Source organism: Somniosus microcephalus, chromosome 29, assembly GCF_052327205.1.
Source record: "Somniosus microcephalus isolate GS21.2 chromosome 29, FLI_Smic_1.0, whole genome shotgun sequence".
NCBI classification, from domain to species: Eukaryota; Metazoa; Chordata; class Chondrichthyes; order Squaliformes; family Somniosidae; genus Somniosus; species Somniosus microcephalus.
Genome location: NC_141015.1, coordinates 39,294,705 through 39,320,600, shown reverse-complemented (window position 1 = coordinate 39,320,600; position 25,896 = coordinate 39,294,705). Strand labels below are relative to the sequence as shown.

General features: G+C 48.0%; 1 protein-coding gene across 5 annotated transcripts in view; it reads right to left on the bottom strand.

The window, feature by feature from the left end:
* LOC147098676 (uncharacterized protein C10orf105-like) overlaps positions 1-17,852 on the bottom strand; it is a 33,426-nt gene extending 15,574 nt beyond the window's left edge. The window contains exons 1-3 of one of the 5 annotated variants that reach the window (XM_085970671.1): positions 17,526-17,852; positions 7,786-7,956; positions 3,264-3,437 (exon numbers count right to left, since the gene is read on the bottom strand). The gene's annotated coding sequence lies outside the window, so the exon portion shown is untranslated. The remainder of the gene's footprint in view (positions 1-3,263; positions 3,438-7,785; positions 7,957-17,525) is intronic. The other 4 variants (XM_085970669.1, XM_085970670.1, XM_085970673.1 and 1 more) reach the window with 4 other exon arrangements.
* Positions 17,853-25,896: the final 8,044 nt, after the last annotated feature.

Genomic DNA, 25,896 nt, shown 5'->3' with positions numbered 1-25,896 from the left:
GGCAGTGAGTTCCAGCTTCCAACCACCCTCTGGGTGAAAAAGTTCCTCCTCAAATCCCCCCTAAATCTCCTGCCCCTTACCCTGAATCTGTGCCCCCTTGTTATTGACCCCCCTACTAAGGGGAAAAGTTCCTCTTTATCTACCCTATCTATGCCCCTCATCATTTTGTACACCTCAATCAGGTCCCCCCTCAGCCTCCTTTGCTCCAAGGAAAACAACCCCAGCCTGTAGAGTCTCTCTTCATAGCTAAGGCGCTCCATCCCAGGTAACATCCTGGTGAATCTTCTCTGCACCCTCTCCAGAGCAATCACATCCTTCCTATAGTGAGGCGACCAGAACTGCACACAGTACTCCAGCTGTGGCCTCACCAGCGTTTTGTACAGCTCCATCATAACCTCCCTACTCTTATATTCTATGCCTCTGCTAATGAAGGCAAGTATCCCATATGCCTTTTTAACCACCTTATCTACCTGCTCCGCTGCCTTCAGGGATCTATGTACATGTACACCAAGGTCCCTCTGACCCTCTGTACTTCCGAGGGCCCTACCACCCATTGTGTATTCCCTTGCCTTATTTGACCGTCCAAAATGCATCACCTCGCATTTTTCCGGGTTAAATTCCATTTGCCACTTTTCCGCCCATCTGACCAACCCGTTAATATCGTCCTGTAGCCTGAGACTTTCCTCCTCGCAATTTACCACCCCACCAATTTTCGTGTCATCCGCGAACTTACTGATCATACCCTTTACATTCTCATCCAAATCGTTAATGTAGATCACAAACAGCAAGGGACCCAGCACCGATCCCTGAGGTACCCCACTGGACACAGGCTTCCAGTCACAAAAGCAACCTTCGACCATCACCCTCTGCCTCCTGCCACTCAGCCAGTTTAGGATCCAACGCGCCAAGGCCCCCTGGATCCCATGGGCTCTTACCTTCTTGACCAGTCTCCTATGCGGGACTTTGTCAAAAGCTTTACTGAAGTCCATGTAAACCACATCCACAGCATTTCCCTCATCTACACAGCTAGTCACCCCCTCGAAAAATTCAATCAGATTGGTCAGACATGATTTACCCTTGACAAAGCCATGCTGACTATCCCCGATTAATCCTTGCCTCTCCAAGTGGAGACTAATTCTGTCCCTCAGAATTTTTTCCAATAATTTCCCTACCACAGATGTTAGGCTCACTGGCCTGTAATTCCCTGGTTTATCCCTGCTACCCTTCTTGAATAATGGTACTACGTTAGCTGTTCTCCAGTCCTCTGGTACATCCCCTGTGGCCAGAGAGGTTCTGAAAATTTGTGTCAGAGCCCCCGCAATCTCCTCCCTTGCCTCACACAACAGCCTGGGATACATCTCGTCCGGGCCTGGGGATTTATCCACTTTTTGGCCTGCTAAAACCGCTAGTACCTCCTCCCTCTCGATGCTAATATGTTCAAGTATGTCACAGTCCCCTTGCCCGATTTCTATGCCTACATCATCTTTCTCCACAGTGAACACGGAGGCAAAAAATTCATTTAAAACCCCACCTACTTCTTCTGGCTCTACACACAGCTTGCCACTTTGGTCCCTAATGGGCCCTACCCTTTCCCTGGTTATCCTCTTGCCCTTAATATACTTATAAAACATCTTAGGATTTTCCTTTATCTTGCTCGCCAGTGTTATTTCATGGCCCCTCCTCGCCCTCCTAATTTCCTTTTTAAGTATGCCCCTGCACCTCTTATACTCCTCTAGGGCTTCCACCGTCTTTTGTCTTTTGTAACTGCCAAAAGCCCCCCTTTTTTTCCTAATGCATTTTTGTATGTCCTTTGTCATCCAAGGTTCCCTTTGCTTGTTGGTCCCACCCTTGACCCTTACAGGAACATGTTGGTGTTGTACTCTCTCTATTTCCCTTCTGAAAGCCTCCCACTGTTTTGATGTGGATTTTCCTATAAGTAGCTGCTCCCAGTCCACTTTGGCCAGATCCTGTCTTATCTTATTAAAATCTGCCTTCCCCCAATTTAGAACCCTTATTTCCGGGCCGTCTTTGTCTTTTTCCATGACCACCTTAAATCTCACCGAATTGTGGTCACTATCGCCAAAATGCTCTCCTACAGACACGTCCACCACCTGCCCGTCTCCATTCCCTAGAATTAGGTCCAGCACCGCTCCCTCTCTTGTAGGACCTTCTACATGTTGGCTCAAAAAGCTTTCCTGAATGCACTTTAAGAATTTTTCACCCTCCAAGCCTTTCACACTCTGACTATCCCAATTTATATTGGGGAAGTTGAAATCCCCCACTATTATTACCCTATTATTTTCGCACTTCTCTGAGATTTGCCTGCATATCTGTTCCTCTATCTCCCCCTGGCTGTTTGGGGGCCTATAGTACACTCCCAGCAAGGTGCTTGCCCCCTTTTTGTTTTTAAGTTCTACCCATATGGCCTCATTAGAGGAACCCGCTAATATATCATCCCTCCTTACAGCAGTAATAGACTCCTTAATTAATATTGCAACACCCCCTCCCCTTTTACCCCCCCCTCTGTCTCGCCTGAAGATTCTATACCCCGGAATATTCAGCTGCCAGTCCTGACCCTCCCTCAACCATGTCTCCGTGATAGCCACAATATCGTACTCCCATGTGTTCATCAACAACTTCAGTTCATCCACCTTATTTGCAAGACTCCTTGCATTAAAATAAATGCATTCCAGCCCTGCCATATTCCCTTTTGCCTTCACATCTTTGCTCTGCCTTCCCTGCTGACTTGTTTTTTCCTCCGTATTTGGCTGTACCTCACCCCCTACTATAGCTCCACTCTGTATCCCATCCCCCTGCCGAGTTAGTTTAAACCCCCCCCAGCAGTGCTAGCAAACCTCCCCGCAAGGATATTGGTTCCCCTCTGGTTCAGGTGTAAACCGTCCGACTTGTACAAGTCCCACCTGCCCCAGAAGCAGTCCCAGTGATCCAGGAAACTAAAGCCCTCCCTCCTGCACCATCCCTTTAGCCACGCATTCATCTGTTCTATCCTCCTATTCCTATACTCACTAGCACGTGGCACCGGGAGTAATCCAGAGATTACAACCTTTGAGGTCCTGCTCCTTAACCCTGCCCCTAGCTCCCTGTGGTTGTGAAAGGTGCTGTAGAAATGCAAGTCTTTCTTTCTTAACCTTCTCTGCTCTAAGGAGAACAACCCCAGCTTCTCCAGCCTCTCCACATAACTGAATAAAAAGCAGCTATGCAGTTTAGCTTATACTATCAGACCAGTTGAATTTTTTTGTTACCTTTTCTCCAGAAGGGTTTCAGTATTTGCGACAGTCAGCATTTGGTGTTCGGTATCTCCTCGTACAATACCCAGGCTACACACATCGTTAGGTTAGTATCAGATTTCTCAAACTTGGGATGAAGGTTGCACCACATCTAGCTGAGAGTACGCTTTCAGAGTTGGTTCAAAATTGCTGTCAGAAAATATCAGAAGGATTTATTTTTTGGTCAGATGAGATATTTTTGATGGTCAAAGGTGCAGCAGTAAATTTAATAACAACGCAACAACCGCTTGTATTTATATAGCGCCTTTAATGTAGTAAAACGTCCCAAGGCGTTTCACAGGAGTGTAATCCAAACAAACTTTGACACCGAGCCACGTAAGGAGATATTAGGGCAGGTGACCAAAAGCTTGGTCAAAGAGGTAGGTTTTAAGGAGCATCTTAAAGAAGGAAGGAGAGGTGGAGAGGTTTAGGGAGGGAATTCCAGAGCTTAGGGCCCAGGCAGCTGAAGGCACGGCCGCCAATGGTGGAGCGATTAATGTGTAGCTCAACACGTGCACTACACTTGCTGTTCAACACCGGTCACCTCCAGAATTCACTCAGCCGGGCTCCTGTTGTGCAAGAGATTGTTCTCTGAAGTGATATTGAAGATTGGTTGTCCTGCCTTGTGGCTGAAGAAATGAAGGCAAGCAGATGAATTTAGAGGAATTGGGGCTGTTCAGAAATTATTTATGTAATCCACAATCTATACTTATTTTGGGGATGCTTTTTGTGTCTTCTACTATGAAGACAGATATACAATATTTATTTAAAATCTCTGCCATTTCCTTGTTCCCCATTATAATTTCACCTAACTCAGCCTCTAAATGACCAATGCTTACTTTTGCTTCACTCTTCCTTTTTACATACTGGTAGAAGCACTTACAATCTGTTTTCATATTTCTTGCTCGTTTACTCTCATTCTATTTTCAATTCTTATCTCTTCCTCGATGGATCTAAGATTGCGGGTCGGAGGCTTCCCGCAGCCGAATGCCTCCGATCCGCAAGAATGATTCGCACCTACCCGGTGACTTCGAACTCTTGCAGTCCCGGGCCTGCGGGCGCCTGCGGCCTGCGTACAGGTCCACGTATCCCAGGGGCGCACGCGGTTCGCAAGCGTCCCTGGGATCACGTGTGCTGGCCTAACCAATCAAAAAAGGGGGGGAATTCTCATTATGCTTATTTGCATACGGAATCCCCATGAGCATATTAGAAACGACATTAAAAAAAAACACTTTCACGCAACCTAAATAAAAATAATCACCACATGTTTAAAATTAATTTTTAAAAATACAATTGAATTAAATGTTTAAAACAAAAATGTAATTTTTTTGCAAAAAAATTAATTTAACATTTTTTAAAGGGGCCAAAAATAACCTGAAGTAATTTTAAAGATTTTTAAATGATTTTAAAAATGTTATTTTAATATTCATTTTGACCCTTACGCTGGTATAAGAAGGCCCCAGGCCTGCTTTTACCAGGCGTGAGGGTTTTGTGGGCATTCGCTGGGCAAATCGCCCAACTCCGCCCGCGAACGTCCGTTTCCTGCGCACGCGGATGATCGGTCGAGCTGAAACCTGCCGGATCGCAGGTCCCGGGTTTTCCCGCCCACGCAGCACTGTGCGTACGCGGTCAAAGGCCCCGTAAAATCCGGGCCAACATATCGCATCACCTCGGTGACGGCCGTGGCTCACGTACCAGCAGTCTCACCTCTCAGTCAGAAGGTTGTGGGTTCGGGTCCCACTCCAGAGGACATGAGCATATAATCTAGGCCGGCACTCCGGTGCTACACTGCCAGGGGTGCCGCCTTTCGGATGAGACGTTAAACCGAGGCCCCGTCTACTCTCTCGGGCGGAATAAAGGATCGCACGGCCACTATTTTGAAGAGGAGCAGGGGAGTTCGCCCCGGTGTCCTGGAGCCAATATTTATCCTTTAACCAACATCACTTAAACATTATCACGTTGCTGTTTGTGGGAGCTTGCTGTGCGCAGTTTGGCTGCCGCGTTGCCCACATTACAACGGCGACTACACTTCAAAAGTACTTCATTGGCTGTAAAGCGCTTTGGGATGTTCTGAGGTCGTGAAAGGCGCTGTAGAAATGCAAGTCTGTGTTTCAGTGGGTGGCATGCTTCCCTCTGCTTCAGAAGATGTGGGTCTGAGCCCCACTCCACTCTTGAGCACGTCACCTAGGCTGGCACTTTGGAATCCTGCTGTGGGAGCGCGACACTGTGGGTGGCGGCTTTTGGAGGAGACACTTAAACCCAATCAGGCCCCGATAAAATATCCCATGCGGCAATATTTGAAGGAAGAATAGGTAGTTCTCTTGGTGTCCTGGCCAAGATTCCTTCCGCAAACTCTGCGATCAGTAACTACAGTGTGGTCAGCAGCACCTGTTGTGCTGCGGTCCATGAATCAAGCTCCCAACAGACAGGAGAGCGCGCGGCACGTGAAGCTTGAGGGAATGTAAATCAAGTCGGAAGTGCTGCTTTAGAGCAAGGAGGGTCTGGGCAGAAAGTCGGCGTGGAATCAACCCCTGGTGTGGTCTCCTACTCATGGCGATTTAGAGTATAATTAGCACAGGGCCAGGGACAGGTCTGCTATCTATCCTTTAAGCTACAATCATAATAGGACCCAGGGGAGAAAATAGGAAGATTTCATAAGCTCAAGAAAAGAGATAGTTAATGTGCAATATAAACAGGGTACATGACCAAGAGCAAAGAAGATGATTTATATCCACTCCCGGAATTGACCATAACTCACATGAGAGTTAACAGGTCAGCTTGCTAATAGGGTGTAAATCAAATTCCTCAGCAGCTCCTCGCACGTCCTCTGTCACTTATCCAACACCGCAACTTTCCGAGGCACGTCACTCAGTGATTAATGGTTAATTCCTTCAGATCCTCCCGCTGGTTAGGCGTGATGAAATGTAGACCCACGTCCTCAAAGTCAGACTGAACCCACCTTTCCTGTTTCTCTGTTATCTTCAATGGCTCAGCCGTTCGTGAAAAGTCTTTTTTTAACCTGCTAATATATCTGAATATCCAGGAGAAATGTTTTCCTTCAGTGGGGGAGATCTCAAATTTAACAAAGCAACGCGGGCTCTTCCATCACTGTCACAGAGACATCGCTCTGAAAGGAGTAATACAGGCAAAGCCTGTTTCTCACATTTAACCAATGCCTTCTGTTAACTTAATATGTGTGATAAGATTCAGTGCAGTATACCGGAAGTGCTGTGTTCATCTATTCACAGCATTACTGTACAGGAGGCCATTTGGCCCATCATGCCTGTGTGAGCTCTCCAATTGTTCCCACTCCCCTGCTCTCTCCCCATAGCCCTGCCTCATACCCACTATTCCCCATCCAATGCCCCCTTGTCCCATACCCTGTCCCCAATCCCATACCCCCTGTCCCCAATCCCATACCCTGTCCCCAATCCCATACCCCCTGTCCCCAATCCCATACCCTCTCCCCAATCCCATACCCCCAATCTCCTACCTCCATCCCATACTCCCTGTCCTCTATCCCATACCCCCTGTCCCCAATCCCATACCCCCTGTCCCCAATCCCATACCCCCTGTCCCCAATCCCATACCCCCTGTCCCCAATCCCATACCCCCTGTCCCCAATCCCATACCCCCTGTCCCCAATCCCATACCCCCTGTCCCCAATCCCATACCCCCTGTCCCCAATCCCATACCCCCTGTCCCCAATCCCATACCCCCTGTCCCCAATCCCATACCCCCTGTCCCCAATCCCATACCCCCTGTCCCCAATCCCATACCCCCCTGTCCCCAATCCCATACCCCCGTCCCCAATCCCATACCCCCTGTCCCCAATCCCATACCCCCTGTCCCCAATCCCATACCCCCTGTCCCCAATCCCATACCCCCTGTCCCCAATCCCATACCCCCTGTCCCCAATCCCATACCCCCTGTCCCCAATCCCATACCCCCGTCCCCAATCCCACACCCCCTGTCCCCAATCCCACACCCCCTGTCCCCAATCCCACACCCCCTGTCCCCAATCCCACACCCCCTGTCCCCAATCCCACACCCCCTGTCCCCAATCCCATACCCCCTGTCCCCAATCCCATACCCCCTGTCCCCAATCCCATACCCCCTGTCCCCAACCCCATACCCCCTGTCCCCAATCCCATACCCCCTGTCCCCAATCCCATACCCCCTGTCCCTAATCCCATACCCCCTGTCCCCTATCCCATACCCCCTGTCCCCAATCCCATACCCCCTGTCCCCAATCCCATACCCCCTTTCCCCTTATCCCATACCCCCTTTCCCCAATCCCATACCCCCGTTCCCCAATCCCATAGCCCCTTTCCCCAATCCCATAGCCCCTTTCCCTGTTCCCCCCCCTCCTGTCCGCAGTCCCTCTGTGAGCCAGCACACTGTCCGGGCTCTGATCTCCTTCACCAGTATTGCTCTACTGTTCAGTCCAAGTTGATCGGACTTCAGTTACCAGCGATGAGAATTGCCATCAACTCACCAGATGGTGTGGGTTGAAGAGCCCGTTTGATCTCTTGCTTCAGAACCAGCCCCACCGCCTCCCCGTCTGTCTCTTTCTTAAATGAACAAAAATCCAACACACCGCCAATGCTGGAAACCTGAAACAAATGCCGAAACGGCTGGAAACACTGAGCGAGTCAGAGGGCGGTATCTGTGGAGAGAACAGAGACAAGATTGACATTTCAGGTGGGGACCCGTCACCGAAACGGGAAGATATTCCAGATGAGCAACGTTTGAAAAGGAAGAGAACAAGTGGAAGGGAGGGAAGACATAGACACAGACACACAGACACAGGCAGATGCAGATTCGCATGTGCGCACACAGGAGAAGAAACAGAATCACCTGTAAGGTTCTGCCAGGACGGTCTGCATTTCTCTTCTCCCTGGGTTGCTGGACCCTGCTCCGCTTTGCCCAGTTTTTATGCCTCCATTCGACCTGCCTTATCCCCAGCGCCCGAGCTATTCACCCGTCTCTGCATCTCATAAATGTCTTTGCTATTTTTTCTCATTAAGTCTCCAGTTGATTCATGTTAATAATCACTTCTGCCGTTTAACCGTCTCCTGTTTTCCACAGGAGCACTTTCACAGGTCATTCTATTCCTTCTCACGCGAGTGAGTGAGTGCGTGTGTTCTCCCCCCTCCTTCCACTTGCCCTGTTCCTTTTTAAATGCTGTTTGTCTGCAATACCTTCCAGCCCTGACGAAGAGTCCACACCTGAAATCTCAACCTGCCTGTTCTCGCAATAGATACTGCCTGGCCTGGTGAGTGTTTCTGGCAGTTTCCTTATTTTGTTTCTTAAGTGACCCCATTTTCCCAACTCCCATGACAGAGGTGAAAAGTCTTGCTCCATCAAGCAGGCTCAGCATCCTCTGTGTGATGCGACTTCAAAATGGAAGTAAGAACATAACAACGTAAGAAGTAAGAGCAGGAGTAGGCCATATGGCCCCTCGAGCCTGCTCCGCCTCTCAGCCCCTCGAGCCTGCTCCGCCACTCGGCCCCTCGAGCCTGCTCCGCCAAACGGCCCCTCGAGCCTGCTCCGCCACTCGGCCCCTCGAGCCTGCTCCGCCACACGGCCCCTCGAGCCTGCTCCGCCACACGGCCCCTCGAGCCTGCTCCGCCACACGGCCCCTCGAGCCTGCTCCGCCACACGGCCCCTCGAGCCTGCTCCGCCACACGGCCCCTCGAGCCTGCTCCGCCACACGGCCCCTCGAGCCTGCTCCGCCACTCGGCCCCTCGAGCCTGCTCCGCCACACGGCCCCTCGAGCCTGCTCCGCCACACGGCCCCTCGAGCCTGCTCCGCCACACGGCCCCTCGAGCCTGCTCCGCCACACGGCCCCTCGAGCCTGCTCCGCCACACGGCCCCTCGAGCCTGCTCCGCCACACGGCCCCTCGAGCCTGCTCCGCCACACGGCCCCTCGAGCCTGCTCCGCCACACGGCCCCTCGAGCCTGCTCCGCCACACGGCCCCTCGAGCCTGCTCCGCCACACGGCCCCTCGAGCCTGCTCCGCCACACGGCCCCTCGAGCCTGCTCCGCCATTCAATAAGATCATGGCTGATCATCGACCTCAACTCCACTTTCCCGCCCGATCTCCATATCCCTTGATTCCCCTAAAGTCCAAAAATCTATCGATCTCAGCCTTGAATATACTCAACGACTGAGCCTCCACAGCCCTCTGGGGCAGAGAATTCCAAAGATTCAACACCCTCTGAGTGAAGAAATTCCTCCTCATCTCAGTCCTAAATGGCCGACCCCTTATTCTGAGATTATGCCCCCTAGTTCTAGACTCTCCAGCCAAGGGAAACAACCTCTCAGCATCTACCCTGTCAATCCCCCTCAGAGTCTTGTATGTTTCAATGAGATCCCCTCTCATTCTTCTAAACTCCAGAGAGTATCGGCCCATTCTACACAATCTTTCCTCATAGGACAGCCCCCTCATCCCAGGAATCAATCTAGTGAACCTTCGTTGCACTGCCTCTAAGGCAAGTATATCCTTCCTTAGATAAGGAGACCAAAACTGTGCCCAGTACTCCAGGTGTGGTCTCACCAAGGCCCTGTACAATTGGAGCAAGACTTCCTTACTCTTATACTCAGGAAGAGGCCACACCTCATTATCATTCTGGACTTGGGAGAAACAAGGGGGGGGGTTAATGTTGGCTCTGGCCGATGGTGTAAAAAGGCCAATATCGGATCAGCCGCCGTAACACATCTCCCCCGATTTTCGATTCCATTGAGTTCAATCGGGGGATGTACACCAGGCGTCTGATCCGATATCGGCCTTTTACACAATCGCACAAAGTCAAAATTACCCTCAAGATATTACATCGAAACGACAGTGCAGAAACAGGCCATTCGGTCCAACTAGTCTATGCCGGTGTTTGTGCTCCACACGAGCCTCCTCCCATTCTAAAAAGGATATAAAAAGACTGGATGCAGGGAGGATGTTTCCCCTGGCTGGGGGTCTAGAACGAGGGGCCACAATCTCAGGATACGGGGTAGGACATTTAGGGCTGAGATGAGGAGAAATTTCTTCACTCAGAGGGCGGTGAACCTGTGGAATTCTCTATCACAGAAGGCTGTGGAGGCCAAGTCACTGAATATATTTAAGAAGGAGATAGATAGATTTCTAGACACAAAAGGCATCAAGGGGTATGGGGAGAGAGCGGGAATATGGTATTGAGATAGAGGATCAGCCATGATCATATTGAATGGCGGAGCAGGCTCGAAGGGCCGAATGGCCGACTCCTGCTCCTATTTTCTTTCTATCCTGAGGATATTTTGGCCTCTATATTTCCTTCTCTCTGCCTCTTGCTCTTGACAGTTAGTGCGATGGCCTGTGTCATCGTCCACCAGTGCTTCCATTGGACGCCAACACGAGGGAAAACTGCAGCCCTTTCGCATAAGCAGCCATTTCTACAGATCCACGTTGCTGGAGAGGGAGCCCAGTGCAGTTAATAAAGATGATTACAGTGATGTGCCGCTCGGCTTGACACCGATTTCCATTCATCATAGCGTGCAGGGATGTAATCAAAGGAACTAAAACGTTGGCTCTCATTTTCAGTTCAAGTGCTACAGTCACAGGAGATTGAGTGTAATCTCAGGGACCCGCTCCATGCGTGGAGCACGTGTTGGGCACAACGGAATAGCTGGCCATGTTTAAACACACCGAGCTGGAAATAAACCCAAGGGGGGGGCGTAGGGTAAAGGAGAATGATAACTAGACATTCAAGTAATGAGAGTAAGAAAGAAAAAACTTGCATTTATATAGCGCCTTTCATGACCGCAGGACGTCCCAAGTCGCCTTACACAGTTGAGGTTTTCCCCACGCAGTCTTGGACTGCTCAGGCTCATTTCTGGGCAGTGTTTAGAAGTGTTATGGGGATATTAATTATTAAATTACTTGCTCTTTGATAAACTTTCATCACTCGGGGCTCAAGTTATGATCTCACCCTCCCCCTCCCCCAGCCCCCGCTTTATCCTGTTCTCTGCTTTTTGTCTCTCCCTCTGTCTCTCTCGCTCTCTCCCTTTGTCCGTCTGTCTCATTCACTTTGATTTGTTCCTCTTTTTGTATTTTTGTCTCTCTCTCGTCTCTTTCTCTCTGTTTCTCTCTATCTCTTCCTCTCTGCCTCTTTCTGTCTCTCTCACTTTCACTCTCTGTCGCCCTCTCTCTTTCTTTTTCTCTTACTCTCTTCCTTTCACTCTCTTTCTCTGTGTCTCGTCACTGAAGCACATTCTTATCCTGTCACTGAGTAAAGGAGAATGAGGAGATTTAAGAACATAAGGAATAGGAGCAGGAATCGGCCATTCGGCCCCTCGAGCCTGCTCTGCCATTCAATAAGATCCTGGCTGATCTTCTACCTCATCTCCACTTTCCTGCACTATCCCCATATCACTCGATTCCCTTAATATTCAAAAACCTATCGATCTCTGTCTTGAATATACCCAATGACTGAGCCTCCACAGCCCTCTGGGGTAGAGAATTCCAAAGATTCACCACCCTCTGAGTGAAGAAATTTCTCCTCATCTCAGTCCCAAATGGCCGACCCTTTATTCTGAGACTGTGACCCCTGGTTCTAGACTCCCCAGCCAGGGGAAACATCCTCCCTGCATCGACCCTGTCAAGCCCTGTAAGAATTGTGTCTGTTTTAATGAGATCACGTCTCATTCTTTTAAACTCTAGAGAATATAGGCCTCGTCTACTCAATCTCTCCTCATAGGACAATCCCCCATCCCAGGAACCAGTCTGGTGAACCTTCATTGCACTCCCTCTATGGCAAGTATATCCTTCCTTAGGAAAGGAGACCAAAACTGTACACAATACTCCAGGTGTGGTCTCACCAGGGCCCTATATAATTGCAGTAAGACATCTTTACTCTTATACTCAAATCCTCTTGTAATAAAGGCCAACATACCATTTGCTTTCTTAATTGCTTGCTGCACCTGCATGTTAACTTTCAGTGATTCGTGTACAAGGACACCCAGGTCCCTCTGAACACCAACATTTCCCAATCTCTCACCATTTAAAAAATACTCTGCTTTTCTATATTTCCTACCAAAGTGGATAACTTTACATTTCTCCACATTATATTGCTTTGGCCATGTTCTTGCCCACTCGCTTAGCCTGTCTATATCCCCTTGAAGCCTCCTTGCATCCTCCTCACAACTTACATTCCCATTTCCTTCCTCCAACTCACCTTTGCAGTTTACTGAGCTGTCGGCCTTTCTCTTGGGGGCTAATCTCACGGAACGTACCACGAGTCATGCCTGAGCCCAGGGGACATTGAAGTAGCCCGTTAATCAACCAAAAGCATAAGTTAAGCATGAGAGACACAGGAAGCCATAATGTCATTGTGCTAAAGGGACTTTGCTGTCCTTGTAAAATTTGTCAGGCACTTTTTGACATGAATCAGTCATTTATGAAAGAAAGACTTCTGAAATAATACTGAGCGGCCTGCAGGTGGCGCTGCCCAGGGAGAGTATAAATACTCGGGCACGGGCCCAGCTTGCGCAGGACATTCTTAACAGGAATTAGTGAAGGACACAACTAGACCTCCATGTTGTAAAACAGTTGATTAAAGCTTTGTTTAATGCTGAGACCAAGTGCCTAGTAGTTTTCTTACGTCACCTTTCACCTACTCTTCAGCCGTCTGGGCCCTAAGTTCTGGAATTCCCTCCCTAAACCTCTCCGCCTCTCTTTCCTCCTTTAATATAAGAACATAAGAAATAGGAGCAGGAGTAGGCCATTCGGCCCATCGAGTCTGCTCCGCCATTCAATGAGATCATGGCTGATCTGATCTTGGCCTCAACTCCACTTTCCCGCCCACTCCCCATAACCCTTGACTCCCCTGTAGCTCAAATATCTGTCTATCTCCGCCTTGAATATATTCAGTGACTCCGCCTCCACAGCTCTCTGCGGTAGAGAATTCCAAAGATTCACGACCCTCTGAGAGAAGAAATTCCTCCTCATTTCTGTCTTAAAAGGGTGTCCCCTTATCCTGAAATTGTGCCCCGCAGTTCTAGATTCCCCCATGAGGGGAAACATCCTCTCTGCATCTACCCTGTCAAGCCCTCTCGGAATCTTACATGTTTTAATAAGATCACCTCTCATTCTTCTAAACTCCAATGAGCATAGGCCCAGCCTGCTCAACCTTTCTTCATAAGACAACCCCTTCATCTCAGGAATTAACCTAGTGAACCTTCTCTGAACTGCCTCCAATGCAAGTATATCCCTCCTTAAATAAGGAGACCAAAGCTGTACGCAAGTGCATTCACCAATACCCTGTACAGTTGTAGCAGGACTTCCCTACTTTTATACTCCATCCCCCTTGCAACAAAGGCCAACATTCCATTTGCCTTCCTAATTACTTGCTGTACCTGCATGCTAACTTTTTGTGTTTCATGCACGAGGACCCCCAGATCCCTCTGTACTGCCGCATTCTGTAATAAGATGCTCCTTAAAACCTATCTCTTTGACCAAGCTTTTGGGTCACCTGTCCTAATATCCCCTAATGTGGCCCGGGGTCGAATTTTCCTTGATGACCGCTCCTGCGAAGCGCCTCGGGACGTTTTACTACGTTAAAGGCGCTATATAAATGCACGGTGTTGTTTTATTCTGCAAACATATGTTGAAGTGCCGTAATTCACATGGAAACAAAACGTGGCGATGTTGCTTGCATATGACAAATGTGTTTGGCTACAGTATAAACAAAGGCCAGGGGCTGACTGTTTACAGACTGGAGTTTGTGTCGACCTTTCACGTCTACAAAGGCACTTTATTAGCACACACTGGTTTTCCTGTTGCGCAGCATGTTATATTTTCCAGCCGCAGAGTTTTTCCACTGTCCAGTTGTGTCGCCCACAAAGTGATGCAACGCTTGAAAGCCTTTTATTCAGCCTCTTTCTTCCTGACCGGATTCCGATGAAAGGCTCTATTTAGCTTTGGATTTCCTGAGTGCGAGCTACTTTTACTGAATCTAAGGTCTTGTTATTTTCCCCTGTAGCTGAGTATTCGAAATCTGTCCTGACCTTTCATGTTTAATGCAGCCTCTCCGCTGCACTGCCAGGGATGGGATGCATCAGCTTTACAAGGATAATCCCAGAAATGCGAGGTTATACCGATCGGGAAAGGATGAACAGGCTGGGGCTCATTTCTCTTGAAAAGGGTGACCTGATAGAGGACTTGAAAATTATGAAAGGTTTTGATAGAGTGGATACCGAGAGAATGTTTCCACTCGCGGGGAGGGGCAGATCCAGAGGCCATAAATAGAAGATAGTCACCAAGAAATCCAATAGGGAATTCAGCAGAAACTGCTTTACCCGGAGAGTGGTGAGAATGTGGAACTCGCTACCACAGGGAGTGGCTGAGGTGAATAGTATAGATGCATTTAAGGGGAGGCTAGACAAGCGTATGAGGGAAAAGGGAGGGAATAGAGGGTTACGCTGATGGATTTAGATGAGGAAAGAGTGGAGCATAAATGCCGGCATGGACTGGTTGGGCCGAATGGCCTGTTTCTGTGCCATATATCCTATGTAAAAGTCCTCTGACCTCCGACCTCTGACAGTAGAATATCACCATCGGGTTGTGTCAATGTTGCAGAAGGAAGCGTTTTACTGGCAAAATGTTTGAGATTTTTATTTTGGTATTTATTTCCTGGGTGTGATTGACTGCGCAGTGTTGTGACGACTCACTTTATTTTACTTTTTTAAAATTCCTTGAGAATACCTCAGGCCTCCCCCAGGTTTCCTCCCATCTTCCCGATTTTTTTTAAAAATTCAGTCACGTGATGTGGGAGTCGCCGCGCTGGCCAGCGTTTATTGCCCATCCCCAACTGCCCTTGAGAAGATGGTGGTGAGCCGCCGCCTTGAACCGCTGCGGTCATGACACTTCTTTGTAGCGGTTTGTTACAACTGAGCGACTTGCTAGACCATTTCAGAGGGCAGTTAAGAGTCAACCACATTGCTGTCACATATAGGCCAGACCTTCCTTCAGGGACATTAGTGAACCAGATGGGTCACCATGACTGATTTATTTAATTAAATTTAAATTCCCCGGCTGCCGTGGTGGGATTTGAACTCACAGTCTCTGGCTCATTAGTCCAGGCCTCTGGATAATTAGTCCAGTAGCATAACCACTATGCCACGTGCCCCCTACAATTCCCGGTTTACCTTGCTGGGGATCGTTTTCTTGCGACCCTGGTGGTGGCCCAAGACATTTATTTTCAAGGGGCTGAGACAGCAAACAAAGTCATTTCAGGTGAACGCGTTAAGCTCGCCGCTAGGTATTATCCCAGCGCATAATTGCAAGCCCTCACGCCCTGCACTGTAAGAAAGCACGGCTGGAATTGACGGCTGCAGTACGACTGTTGCAGACGGCCGCGAATAGTGTCACATGCTCCAAAGTCCAGTTCCACTGTGTGGATTTAATGTTCAATTACTGAGTACAAGATCGTTAACTGCTGTTGATGGGTTGCACGCTCCGTCCTGTCTGTCACAGTCTTGCCCGGCATTATTGTTCGGCAAGTTGTGTAGTGTAACCATTTGTCATTCCACAACTGTAAGGCTCAATTATCCACATTCCTAGATTTAAAGCTATCGAAAAACCTTCCTTCCTGCTCACATTGACAAAGATCATTTGCCGATTCCCTCCCTTCCCTTGAACTGTCCATGACTTAACTCGAACACAGCTTTCCTGCTCCCCTTCCCCACTCAGCCAGATCACCAGCTCGGCTCCAGTAGATCACCAGACCACCAGCTCAGCTCCAGCAGATCACCAGGTCCTCGCACTTGGCTGGTTTTAATTTGCGCTCTCAGCTGCAACAGTTAACGCTTGAGTAGGAATACCGCCGACAGGAATTTAGGGAAACACATCAACAGTTGCACGAAAAATCGCGGAAAATAAATCCACGGGATTCCATTAGCCCCATTTGCAAACCCTGATGAGCTGTCAGGAGCTGAGAACATTCCCTGGACTATTGGGAATCATTTAGGAAGAACATTTTGCAACTGTTGAACTGTCGGAAATGAATGTCTGGATAAACAAAACAGCGACTGTCAGTGTCCAGAGGGAAGCTTTATCCCCGTGTATTGCGTGTTACCGTTCATTTATTTAAAGGGGTGGCACACCTCAATATCCAAAGTGTTCCAAGTTTAGGCCAGTTAATAGGTCACGCCATTTTGGATTCGCTCCTTGGTTCAACCATGATCTTTACCATCACCACTTTGTTGTCCAGCAGATCTCGCACACTATGGCCCTGAAATTCTTCGGGAGTTCTCCCAGTCTTCTGCTGTAACTCCTGTGGGAAACTGGCAAAACCCTCCACCCTTCGCACCCTTGGAACTCTCTCCCTAAACCCATCTGTCCTGCTAACTTAGGCATCAGCCATGGCTCAGTTGATAGCACTCTGAGTCAGAAGGTCGTGGGGTCAAGCCCCCACTCCAGAGACTTGAGCACATAATCCAGGCTGACACTTCCAGTGCAGTGCTGAGGGGGTGCTGCACTGTCAGAGGTGCCGTCTTTCGGATGAGATGTTAAACCGAGGCCCCGTCTGCTCTCCCAGGTGGACGTAAAAGATCCTGTGGCACTATTCGAAGAAGAGCAGGGGAGTTCTCCCCAGTGTCCTGGGGCCAATATTTATCCCTCAACCAACATCACTAAAACAGATTATCTGGTCATTATCACATTGCTGTTTGTGGGAGCTTGCTGTGTGCAAATTGGCTGCCGCGTTTCCCACATTACAACAGTGACCACACTTCAAAAAGTACTTCATTGGCTGTGAAGCGCTTTGGGACGTCCGGTGGTCGTGAAAGGCGCTATAGAAATGCAAGTCCTTCTTCTTACATTTTTCCCCAACTTTAAAATACACCATAAAACCTTCCCCTTCAACTGCACTTTCTGTCACTTCCCCGCAGTCCTACTGTGAAGAGCCTTTGCAGCGTTTTGCTGTGTTAAAGGCACGATAGAATAGTGGGTTGTTTGAACTGTGTCAAAAAGCAATTTGCCAGCGTCACAAATTGTCAGTGGCAGTTTTTGCGACGTTTATCATTTCTATCCTGCAACTGTAAAAGTGGAATCCCCTGGCTGTAAGCAGAATATTCCGTAACAATCCGGGTAGAGTCCTCCAAAGTAAAGAAAGTGGCTTTCTCCACCATGCCTCCTGCGCGCCCAGACAGCGAGGCTCCCTGCGCACTGACCACGTTAAAAGAACATCAGAATAGCTCCTTTACCTGAGTTTCATTACCCGGCTGCTGAAAGCTCTCTCACTTGTCCGCACCCGCACTTCTCTCTGAGGCAGCCCGAGCTCTCTGCTCCTGCTCAGGCTCCACTTTGCAGGACAAGGGGTGGGCGGAACTTTGTAACTGTGCGGCTGGCGTGGACCCGCGTCTGCCCAGCTCCCCTGCAAAACCGGGCGGTTTAAATTGAACTCGTTCTGTTTTTTTGTTTTCTTTGCCAGGGAGAGCACTTTTTTTTGCAAAGTTTTTGCCGGCCCCTGCCAGCGTCTTGAGTTGGATTCCCTCCCTGGTGCCTGTGGAATGGACTGTTCCACAGCTGCTCAGCTCTGCAGCCACTGCCCGAGTGCCTGTAGCAGATGATAATGATGATGATGTGGTCAGCTGGGTGCAGGGGGGTGTTTGCCAACACTCCAGGATTGCCCTGGAGAGTCTTCAGAAACCGCAGACGAATCTCCAGGACGCAGCACCCAGGAGAAAGGTCATCGGGCCGTTTTCTTAAAAATTGTGCGTCTGTATCATTTTCTTTTAAATGCTTTCCTTTTATTAGTTCTAAAAATATTGGAAGTGGGGACAGGGGGAAAGGCTGTTTGACCGACAGTCAAGAATCGTGAAATTGGGTAATGAAGCGATTGTTCACTTTCCAGTTGTCACTGGCATCCCTAGCTGGGCATGAAGGACGATCTCGCTTTATTTCTCTTTCTTCCTGTTATTAGTGCTTATATGATAATATTGGGAGGCTGGAGTGACCGAACTTCAGCAATGGTTTATATTTGGCCCACAAAGCCCCACCAGCTCAGTTTTTGCTCATCCTGTTAGAATAAAATTCTAACAGGACTAGACAGCGTAGATGCAGGAAGGATGTTCCCGATGGCGGGGGAGTCCAGAACCAGGGCTCACAGTCTAAGGATAAGGGGTAAGCCATTTAGGACTGAGATGAGGAGTAATTTCTTCACCCAGAGAGTGGTGAACCTGTGGAATTCTCTACCACAGAAGGCAGTTGAGGCAAATTCATTAAATATATTCAAGAAGGAGTTAGATATATTTCTTAAGGCTAAGGGGATCAAGGGATATGGGGAGAAGGCAGGGACAGGGTACTGAATTTGGATGATCAGCCATGATCTCATTGAATGGCGGAGCGGGCTCGAGGGGCCGAATGGCCTACTCCTGCTCCTATCCTCTATGTTTCTATGTTTCCATCCTGCTTACTTGCTGAGTGCCATTTCAATTTTGTGAGCTTGGAGGTTTGGAAAGGGCTGCTCTTTGGACATTGTCAGCTGTGGCTCTGTGGGTAGCACCCTCGCCGCAGAGTCAGAAGGTTGTGGGTTCCAGTCCCACTCCGAGAGACTTGAGCACAAAAATCTAGGCTGACATTCCCAGTGCGGTGCTGAGGGAGTGCCGCACTGTCGGAGGTGCCGTCTTTCGGATGAGATGTTAAACTGTTCTCTCGGTGGACGTAAAAGATCGCACGGCCACTATTTCGAAGAAGAGCAGGGGAGTTCTCCCCAGTGTCCTGGGGCCAATATTTATCCCTCAACCAACATCACTAAAACAGATTATCTGGTCATCATCACATTGCTGTTTGTGGGAGCTTGCTGTGTGAAAATTGGCTGCTGCGTTTCCCACATTACAACAGTGACGACACTTCAAAAGTACTTCATTGGCTGTAAAGCACTTTGGGACGTCCGGAGGTTGTAAAAGGCGCTGTAGAAATGCAAGTCTTTTTTCTTTTATTAGTAGATAGATGTTAAATCAGACCCTCCCCCAACCTCCGGATCTGTTACACTCAGCAACGTAAGATTTGTACGAATTAACGGGAATGCCCATTCCAATCCCGAGTTGCTCCAAGGCTCTTGAGTTTTGCACTTAAACTTAGCCAAAAAGCTTGGGGCTCTGCAGCTTTAAGGCGTTGTTGAAGCCAGTTGTACAAAAGAACTGGCAACGATTCAGTCATGTTGCTGCTGTCTGTCAATTCAGCTCACACAAAAAGAGGTAAAATGCTTCCTGCTGGGAGGATGAGTGAGTGCTGTAATGAAATGTTGCACAGAGTCTGGAATACAGGGCTCGGTTGAACACTCCCACTGACAGCTTTGATTATCTAGATGTGTGGGATTGCCAGTAAAGTTTGTTTTTTTGTTTTTTTTGCCCCTTCCTCCCCCTCCACTCTTGAAGGCATCATGCTGAGGTACAGTTCTATGGGCACCGACACTGTCTCTGGTACCTTGCCCAAGGAACCACTCTTGGTGCGAGAGCCTAAAGCTCTCATTGTAACAATTCAATTTCACTGAGATGCTAGGTCTTGCCAAGAGTCGTCAACTCGGAATCAACCATTGTCCATTTTGGTTTCAGAGTGCAACCAATTGTGATTTATCATGACCCAGAAATTCGGGTCGGGGGCTTCCCGTGGGTGTAAGCCTCCGACCTGCACTTACCTAACGCGCCGGCCATTGTGCTGTGGGCCCACGTGGGATTCCGATCCTGGGCCTCCTCCAACTGCCGGCGCGCAGTGCTTGCGTATCCCAGGGGCGCAGTTAGTTCGATGCGTCCCCTGGGATCACGTGGGCAATGGGAAGCCAATCGGAGCAGGGAATGCTCCATTCGTAAGTTTGACAGGAAGATCTGTCAAACCTATAAATACTATAAGCCCCAAAACATCACTAAATCTTCAAATAAATTTTTTTTTAATCACATTTTTTAAATAAACTATCAATTACATGAAATAACTATTTTAAACAATAATTTAAATTTTTGGAAAAAATAATTTTATTTTCTAACGGGGCTAAAAATAAACTTACCTTTCTTTAAAGTATTTAAAAATAATAAACCTGTGGAAAAAATGTTTTAATTTTAATTAATTCACTACTTACCTTGTAAAAAGCAGGCCTTGCGACTGCTTTTTACATGTCTAACTTCTGGAGACTTACCTTCCCGGGAAAACCTGCAAAAAAACGTAAGTTCGATGCGCACGCGCTGCCTCTCCTGCGCACGCGTTCGACTTCTGAACTCCTTCTTTCAGGGGAACGGAAGTGCCGGTTTCCCGTGCATGCACAAGACCGGCACTTCCATTGGGCTTACGGGTACGTACCTCGTGCGTACTCTCTCGTGGAGACCCGAATTTCTGGGCCATTGTCTCGCACTCCAAAAAGTGCAGCGCCGTATGTTTAATTTGGCTTGCATTCTGGATCACGGATGTTGATTGTAACAGTGACTGTTCTATCTCAGTCTGATCCAAACCTGCTCTTTCCCAGGTAATTTCAAAACTAGCAACCAGAGGGACAGTACATTGAGAGCTAGGAAATCTGCACAGTCAAAACGGCACAGATTCAACTTCTTTATAAGCACACGTATAACAGAGTGAAGGATTGAATGAATAAAAGTCTCATCTCTCTTTTGCTTTGCATGCGAAATTATTTGAAGCCGCTTCAGCGTAGCTCCTAGCGGGTGGGATTTCACAATACAAAACTACCCGTATAATTTAGCACAAGCTAGCAGATCATCAGAGTGCCTATTGACACCACTGTGTCAGTCAGTGAGTTGGAGGCGGGGCGGGACAGGACTTACAGCAGGACTGTTTACTCAGTAAACAGAGTCTATTTAAATGGCACACTACAGCAAACAGTCCACAGAGTCTATTCAAACGAGTCGTTACGAACTGCAGAAAACAGAACTCCGAAAGAAAGACTTGCATTTATGTAGCGCCTTTCACAACCTCAGGACGTCCCAAAGCGCTTTACAGCCAGTGAAATACTTTGGAAGTGTAGCCACTGTTGTCATGTAAGATGACCGAAACTACAGCAGAGTCTCCCGTTAAATGCAGGGTAATTGCTGCCACAAAATGCAGTGAGTGGAGGATAGTTGCATACAAATTATCTGCACAAAATCAATTCCAGTCCTTTATAGCAGTGCGGTCTCCAGGCATGGGGAATTAACCGATCATCTCCGCTCTGGCCGGGAATGTCGCGAGATGCAGCCGCAAATCATGGCCAGAGAGTCTGTGAAGATGGATTGTGTGGAAATGTTACACTGGTGCATTAAGGGGGCATTCTGCTGAGACTAGGATTGAGACAGAGCAGTGGGAGCCACTTGCGTGACGTGGGAGTGAACGGCGGGACAGGACGTAAGGCAGCATTCCCATAGAATCATACAACACAGACGGAGGCCATTCGGCCCATTATGGGAGCAAGGCTTCATCAAGGACATCACATTTATGCAAAAATAACAGGCTCTGGTGACGGTAATCTGACTTGCGGCTGTTTAAGGTGTTTGGGAAGCCTCCTGGTGGTGATTGGCCGCAGAGATCCGAACGCAGAGGGACCGCCATTTCTGCAAATTAGCGTCTTAACTTACCTCCGTCAGCAAGTCAATCAGAATCGGGTCGAAATCATGCAAATCTACCAACTCCACAAGCCTCTTTCCTTATGCCAATTTAGTATAATGAGTGCTAACAAATGTCAATAATTGTGACTTTGAATCTTGATGATAACTGAGCTAACATGGAGTCCAAATGAGAATTACTTACGCTGCGATTGCATTTTTTGGAATAATTAGGACACTTGACACCCAAAGGGATGGATCACACACACAAGCCATGAAATGAGAGAGTTTCTAAAATTTGTTGAACACCATTGGAATTGTCAAAGAAAATAACTCGCAATGATCTAGAAGTTTCCAAACAGCCCAATTACTCATTTCCCATTCCACAAAATTGGAACCTTTGCTTTTCATTACACTTCCTTTCCATCCCACCAGAAGCTAAGGCAGTTTAGTTCGATTTTATTTCTGGCCGGTTTGTCTTGTTTTTTGTGGCCCTGGAGGTTTGGAAAGGGCGGCTTTTGGTGCAGATAGATTCAAAATCAAAGAATCATAGGATGATACAGCACAGAAGGAGGCCATTCGGCCCGTCGAGCCCGTGCCGGCTCTCTGCAAGAACACTCCCACTCCCATCGCCCTTTCCCCGTAGCCCTGCAAATATTTTTCCTTCAGGTACTTATCCAACTCCCTTTTGAGAGCCACGATTGAGTCTGCCTCCACCACCCTTTCAGGCAGTGCATTCCGGATCCTAACCACTCGCTGCGTGGGGCTTGACAAGGTAGATGCAGAGAGGATGTTTCCCATCATGGGGGAATCTAGAACTCGGGGGCATAGTTTCAGAATAAAGAGTCGTCCATTTAAAACTGAGATGAGGAGGAATTTCTTCTCTTAGAGGGCCATAAATCTGTGGAATTCTCTGCCCCAGTGGAGGCTGGGTCATTGAATATATTTAAGGTGGAGATAGGCAGATTTTTGAATGATAAGGGAGTCAAGGGTTATGGGGAGCGGGCAGGGAAGTGGAGCTGAGCCCAAGTTCAGATCAGCCATGATCTTATTAAATGGCGGAGCAGGCTCGAGGGGCCGAATGGCCGACTCCTGCTCCTATTTCTTATGTCGCCTTTGGTTCTTTTGCCAATCAGCACCAAAATCAGTAAGTACCCACAGCTTGAGCATACAAATTAATAAAAATATGGATTTTAATTTTTTTATATATATAAGCAGCCCCGAAGCGACGTTCCCACTAACCTGCGAGGCCGCACAGCGGCCTGGAGGTCCCGGGCAGGCTGCTTACCGGCTTTCACATGGTAGAAACCGCGTGTGCGCGAAGATTTGAACGGGTCGCGCCGCCCGTTAAAGGGACCGTGCACCTGAAATAATAATTCGAGGGAATATTGCCCCTAAGGCTTCCTGGTGTGCAGCCCACGAAGGCAAACGCCTTCAACGCTCCCGCATATGTGGATCTGAAGCTGTTTGAGGGGTTTCCTTGGTAACTGTATAGTTATCACGAATAGCCATTAAAAAAGCATCAAGGACCAGAAAAGTGATGAATTTCAGTGGAAGTAAAATTGGTATTTAACTGACACCCAACCACATGTAGTTACATTCCTGAAACACTCTCACAATAAATGAAACATCACACCATTAAGTTGTGTTAAGGCTGTTTCGCTCATGCTGCCATCAGTCCCTCGTGCTTGCAATATTTGTCTTTTCTGTTTTATTTTAACATTCCAGATATGACCCCTGTACCATATTTTGGCAGGTATAGTATCCCCGACTTATCTGTATTCTGCATCTGAAAAGGAAAAGTGCAGGCTAACATTTTGGGCGTAAAAAAAACTTTTTATGATAGAGCTTGACTTTGTACAACAGTGTAAAACGGGCAATAGCGAATTGGCAGCCTGTTTTACATCAATAGCGAATTGGCAGCCTGTTTTACATCTCTCCCAGATTTGAAAAGAAAGACTTGCTTTTACATAGCACCTTTCGCGAGCTCCAAACATCCCAAAGTGCTTTCCAGCAAATCGAAGTTGTAATGTAGATGATGATCAGATAATCTGCTTTTAGTGATGTTGATTGAGAGATAAATATTGGCCAGGGCACTGGGGAGAACTCCCCTGCTCTTCTTCAAAATAGTGTCATGGGATCTTTTACGTCCACCTGAGAGAGCAGACGGGGCCTCGGTTTAACGTCTCATCCAAAAGACGGCACTTTCGACAGTGCGGCACTCCCTCAGCACTGCACTGGAGTGTCAGCCTAGATTTTTGTGCTCAAGTCTCTGGAGTGGGACTTGAACCTGTTTAAAATTATGAAGGGGTTAGGGGTTAGACTGTTTCCAGTGATTGAGGGGTCAAGAAGGAGGGGATGTAGACACAAGATTAAATGTAAGAGATTTAGCATCGAGAGTAGGAGGAACTTCTTCACAGTGTTGTGGGGCTGTGAAGTGCACTGCTGGAGTTCGAGCTTGAAAGAAAGAAAGACTTGCATTTCTGTAGCGCCTTTCACAACCTCAGGGTGTCCCAAAGTGCTTTACAGCCAATGAAGTACTTTGTGAAGTGTAGTCACTGTTGTAATGTAGGAAACACGGCAGCCAATTTGCACACAGCAAGATCCCACAAACAGCAATGTGATAATGACCAGCAAATGTAAGTGTAGTCGCTGTTGTAATGTAGATGATGATCAGATAATCTGTTTTAGTGATGTTGATTGAGGGATAAATATTGGCCAGGACACCGGGGAGAACTCCCCTGCTCTTCTTCGAAATAGTGGCCACAGGATCTTTTACGTCCACCCGAGAGAGCAGGTGGGGTCTCGGTTTAACGTCTCATCTGAAAGACGGCACCTCCGACAGTGCAGCACTCCCTCAGTACCGTCCTGGGAGTGTCAGCCTAGATTTTTGTGCTCACAACCTTCTGACTCCGAGGCGAGGGTGCTATCCACTGAGCCACAGCTGACACCATTGAAGTCAATGGAAATAAAAATCGGAGAGAGATGTAACGTGGCCTGCCGACTCGCTATCGACCTTTTTACACTGTTGTACAAAGTTTTGAATTCTGTCTTTTCTCCTTTTAGCTGCTGACAGACTTGCTGTGTATTTCCAGAATTGCCTGTTTTTATTTCAGATTCCCTGGCCGATTTTCCTATCTCTCTATTCCTGTTATATATTGACACGTTGTATAGATTCTTTGGAGCCAATGAAGGGAATTAAACTTAGAGTACAGGAGCAAGGATGTCTTGCTGCAGTTGTACAGGGCCTTGGTGAGACCACACCTTGAGTATTGTGTGCAGTTTTGGTCGCCTTATCTGAGGAAGGATGTTCTTGCCATGGAGGGAGTGCAGCGAAGATTCACCAGACTGATACCTGGGATGGCAGGAATGACGTATGAAGAGAGATTGGGTCGATTAGGCTTATATTCGCTAGAAGAATGAGAGGGGACCTCACTGAAACTTATAAAATTCTAACAGGACTGGACAGACTAGATGCAGGAAGGATGTTCCCGATGGCAGGGGAGTCCAGAACCAGGGGTCACAGTCTAAGGATAAGGGGTAGGCCATTTAGGACAGAAATGAGGAGGAATTTCTTCACCCAGAGAGTGGTGAACCTGTGGAATTCTCTACCACAGAAGACAGTTGAGGCCAATTCATTAAATATATTCAAGAAGGAGTTAGATATATTTCTTAAGGCTAAGGGGATCAAGGGATATGGGGAGAAGGCAGGGACAGGGTACTGAGTTTGGATGATCAGCCATGATCGCATTGAATGGCAGAGCAGGCTCGAGGGGCCGAATGGCCTACTCCTGCTCCTATCTTCTATGTTTCTAGCAATATTTGGAAAAATCAGTGTTAAATATACATAAATGTGTACAGGGCTTGATAAGCTGCAGTTGAAACCAGAATGGTGAATCATGTATGTTTTGGTAATCTATCAGCAAAATAATGTACTATTTAAAATGCTTGTCTATAAATCTCACCACAACTTTGTCCCACACTGTTTCTGCCATTCCTGTACCACCATTGTTGGAAGAGGTTGTGCCACCTCATTCCTACTCTCTGGAACTAA